Source organism: Anopheles stephensi, chromosome 2, assembly GCF_013141755.1.
Source record: "Anopheles stephensi strain Indian chromosome 2, UCI_ANSTEP_V1.0, whole genome shotgun sequence".
Taxonomy (NCBI): Eukaryota; Metazoa; Arthropoda; class Insecta; order Diptera; family Culicidae; genus Anopheles; species Anopheles stephensi.
Window position 1 is genome coordinate 64,209,549 of NC_050202.1, and position 4,479 is coordinate 64,214,027.

The 4,479-nt window shown below is 48.1% G+C and overlaps 1 non-coding gene across 1 annotated transcript; it reads right to left on the bottom strand.

The window, feature by feature from the left end:
- Positions 1 to 553: 553 nt before the first annotated feature.
- Trnav-cac lies at positions 554 to 626 on the bottom strand. Its single transcript has one exon. It is a non-coding gene; the product is annotated as a tRNA-Val (tRNA).
- Positions 627 to 4,479: the final 3,853 nt, after the last annotated feature.

Genomic DNA, 4,479 nt, shown 5'->3' on the forward strand with positions numbered 1-4,479 from the left:
GATGAAACAATTCCGACCTGATGGAGGAGAAGATCTTTGGCGCGCAAGAGTAAATGAGTGAAGCTGCGATGGAAGGTGGGCGGGGGAGATGGGGAGGGGGCAGACAGGGTGAGATGAGTTGTGTGAGTGGGTGTGTGGATTTCATGGACGGCGCCAGTGATTGTCCTCCTATGATGCTGCACCAAGGAAAATGCATCAGCATAATGCAGTGCTGGGGGACACCGTTAAGGTACGCATATTGAGATCAAGGAAATTAGTTATCTCCTTGGTTTTTATTTCGTTTTCGCGGTGCCCTTTAACAAGACCGGCTTGTAAGAAACGAGTGGATCGGATGTGGACGACGAAACAGGGTGAGCTAATGCTGCTGTGGTTAAGAAGAAGGCTACAAAATTGGGGGATCTTTTAGCACCGTATTTCAAACCTAAAATACTTCTACAAGATATGTTATTTGCTTATCAAAAATGTTTTGAGCAAACTGTGAACAGAAAATTAAACTAATGGTTCCTTAAAAAGGTAAAAAAAGCAATCACTAGTAATCAAATCAAAAAATATTTGTTTCCGCCCGGGTTCGAACCGGGGACCTTCTGCGTGTGAAGCAGACGTGATAACCGCTACACTACGGAAACGCTTGAGAAGGGAGGAGATAAAACGCAATGTGTTTCTAGAGTGCTCACTTGTCGCACCAAGCGTTTCGCCTCTAGCGCATGGGTAATACGTTATGATCGGTAATGGTGCTGTAGATTAACAACAATCGAATACAAACTCACACGTCATATAAGAAAGAAATATATACACTTCCTGTTTTTGAATTAATTCAACGCCTCAAAAGCTCTGATCGGTACTATTCGTTCCGAAAATGATCACAATGAAGCATTAGAGCCTAACCATTGCTGGGGGTTTTGTTCACTGGCTGTGGAAATATAATCCACAACCGCTCAAGATCCGTCACATGTCAGACATTTCCGTTCGATCCACCCCAATCACTGTTCCGAATTATAATCCATCGACACGGTAAGCTGTCCGCTTGCCGTGGACACAGGAAATCATGCGACCATGTGCCCGGTCGGGCTTAGCGAAACCGTGTACCGTTTAATACTTCTTCCCCGAAACGATCCGCGCTCCCCACAACACTCCACGGTACAGATTTAATGTTGTTTAATTCGATCCCGGCTAAAGGCACGACGGTGCGTGCCTTAGCCGTCGGGTGGCAAATGGCGAAGGTTCATCAGCAACGTTTGGGGCGCGCTATACGTCCGTCGTCCAGCGTTGGCTACTGCCGTCAGCTTTTCGGATTATTTAGCGCCCCTGCTAGTGCCGTTGGGTACAAGTGGTGTGAGCTGAGCGCGAAAGACCGGGGAGAAGCTGTGTACAATATCTGGGTCACATCTTGGGACACGAGACTCTTGAGCCTATGCTAACCTGAGGGGGGTGCACATAAGAATCTGGCTCGCGATCGGGGTTTAGTTTTTGGTGTGTGTGTGTGTGTGTGTAGTTGCTGTCATTCTCATGCAGCATCATTTAAACATCGGCGCGAGCTTTGATACTAACGAGGCGTTCCAGCGCAGCCGAGTTACCTAACCCAGCGCGGTTCAAATATTTGCTTATGCATACAGCGAGAGGTCACGTACGGAGTGTTCTTCTTGAGGTATTTGGTATACTTCGGGCGCACTATCTCTCAAAACATAAATAATGATGAGGAAAAAAACATGACTCCTATCGATGCCATATTCTAACTAGTGAGCTGACGGTGGCATTCATTTTATGTATCGATCCAGTCCGCCATTATCTGCGCTTATCTGCGCCGCAGTCTTGATCAAATTTCGTTGTCGCAAACTGAACCACCATTCCGAAGGGCTGATCGTCACTAATGCAAGCTTGTGGGGGGTGCGTCTGTTTTGTGCGTCAGTAGGTAGGTAAAACCTCGCTCGACCGCAGACGACTCTCAAAGCCCCATTCCTCCGCCCAGGGTGGCGAACAAAACGCGGACACATGTCACACGGCTTTGGAACGGTCGTTCGGTTATGTCATGGGGTGGCTATGATAGATGGTGTCTCTCGAGCAGATTCAACAGATGTGGAAAGTTGGTTGCTCTCCGGACTTTTTATGTTTTTTTTTTTGGCAACTGCTTCTCAAACAATCTCAGGTTTTTAAGGCCATCCTTAGCTAGCTCTCTCCGTGTCTCTTGCTTTCGACATGGTACCGACGATCGGTGGGGTGGTTGGTTTGGAAGGAACGGCTGCATAAAATGTAGGACAGCTCCATGCGGAGGCTGGTGGTAGATAAACCGAAGATCTCAAATGCACGACATTGTTTGTATTTGCTTTCCGTTTGGGGCTGGTATGTCTGGTAGGCTCCAAACACCAAACGCAGAGACCGGACCGGGGTAGACGACGCACAGAGATTCCGATATTTGGGAAGCCGTCCTTCCAAACTGTTCACGAAACTGGATGGAAGAAATTAGCCATCAGGTGTAAATCGGTTTTCACCGCCTCGTCGGCTGCCGAGGATCTAGATTTGTCGGGCGGCGTCCGTCAGCGGTTGTTATATGACGTTTGTTACAGCAACCGTTTCGTTACAGCGCCAGCGGTGTTGCATTTCGACACGGATTTTCAATACCATTGTATCATCTAACTCACCGGTGATGGATCGGTTCCCATTTGTTAGGAGGATGTTACGCGCAGGTTTCACCTTTTACATGACAGCCGTATAATGCAACACACGCTTTTTAGTGGAATGTGACCCCAAATCCATACTCGCACGCTCATTAACTTTGATCCTCACCGTTTTAGTGGGTCGTTTGGCTACTAAAGTTAAGAAGAGATTTGGTTTAAATCGCATTCAAAAGTACCAAATCGGACATGCAACAGGTCCATCACATCGGCTCACTATGCTCAATGTTTGGTAGTGAAAGTTTGTTGGAAAATTTCAATACCACCAGCACCGGCCGAACAACCACGTATTGTCTGTCGATCTACGCCCCATGACCTCATGACTCTTGTTATTGCGAGTCGGATGGGAGAGATATCATTTTCCTTTTTGGTGATGCACCCGTTCTAGCCCACAAGCTCTCATGCCGCTCTCATGCGTTACTCGCATTACTCGCTGCGATCGTCTCCGGATCGTCTACGGTGGCCTAGATGCAGTCGCTTAGGCTCTTGAATCACTTTGGACTGCTTCCTCGCCAATGCTGCCCCGTGTCGCTGGCGGCCCGGCCTCTGCGATTCTGCGAAACGAAAGAGAAGGGAAATTCGAATTCGAAGATTCAACCATGATCGCTTCCTACCGATTACTTGCGCCGCAATGGGATGGAATTGTGTGTGTGTGTTTCTCTGGGTGGTAGAGGCGAACCAATGCTCCTTGCTTGCACACTTGCACAAGGGCGCCGACCGGTCGGGATGGCCTTTTAAAGACGGTGTGGTTCCTTTCAGCGTTCACACTGTTGCGTTCGCCGTGAGCTGGAGACTTGTTACAAATCTGGAACACCGCCAGTCCAACCATCCCAGCATCATCAGACTGCGGTCTGAAGCGGTGAAGGAAGGGCCATGGTGAAGGGATCTGATTGAGATAGCGTTGTTTGCTGAGTCCTAGTAGAATCGGGTCGTGCGGGTCTCGCCGTTCGGTGGAGAGAGTCGTCGTCGCCCGCCTTCATTTCCCGATCTTCCCGACGGAGGAATGTTAAGTCTCGCAAGGTTTGTACCGAGTCTTCCCGATGCACGAAAGAGGTCAGATGTAAAATTAGAATTCGTTCATTGCCCGGCATTTTAGCTCTCGCGTGTTTGGTCGCGAGAGCGTCGTCGGTGCGCCATGGGTTGACCGATTTTTCCCTAAGCATCTCAAGCTAATGTCGATGTCTGGCAGTTTCTTGGGATTGTGAGGACTGTGTGTCTGTGTATCCTTTAGATGTTTTCATTTGGAGTTCAGGCAATGAGCGTTAAGGGAGAGTACATTCACTTGGTGGGGACTACAGCCAATTGTGGAATCAGTTTCATTAGGTATTTATTGCACAGAAACTTTGCACTCATAGTTCGGCGATGGCGTCGAAGCTATTGGAATGATTTGTTTATACTCGTCAGTTACCTGACTCCTCTCTTATACTGCTTTGTTTACGAACATGTGGCCATTAAAACTGTTTAGTAACTAAAAAAGTTTATAAAGTCTATAAAGTCTTCATCCCCTACTTGATTAAAGTAATGATAATGTCCACTGTACCTAATGCAACTTCACGTTCATTATCTGCCTTTTTCTTCATCTCATCAGTAAACGAAACAAACCATCCGTCAAGATTCCGCCCCGTGACAAGCGCGGGTGAGACAATTCGATGCTCACGCCGGTGTTCACTTTCTTTGGCGTCGCGTGCGCGTCCCGGCGTTGCATGTATGCAAATTTATGAAAATGATCACTAATGGCGGTGGGTAGGCCCTTCGCCGATAATCTGCAGCTTGGTAGCGCACTCGAGTAGAAAGCTTCTCCCGTAAGCGG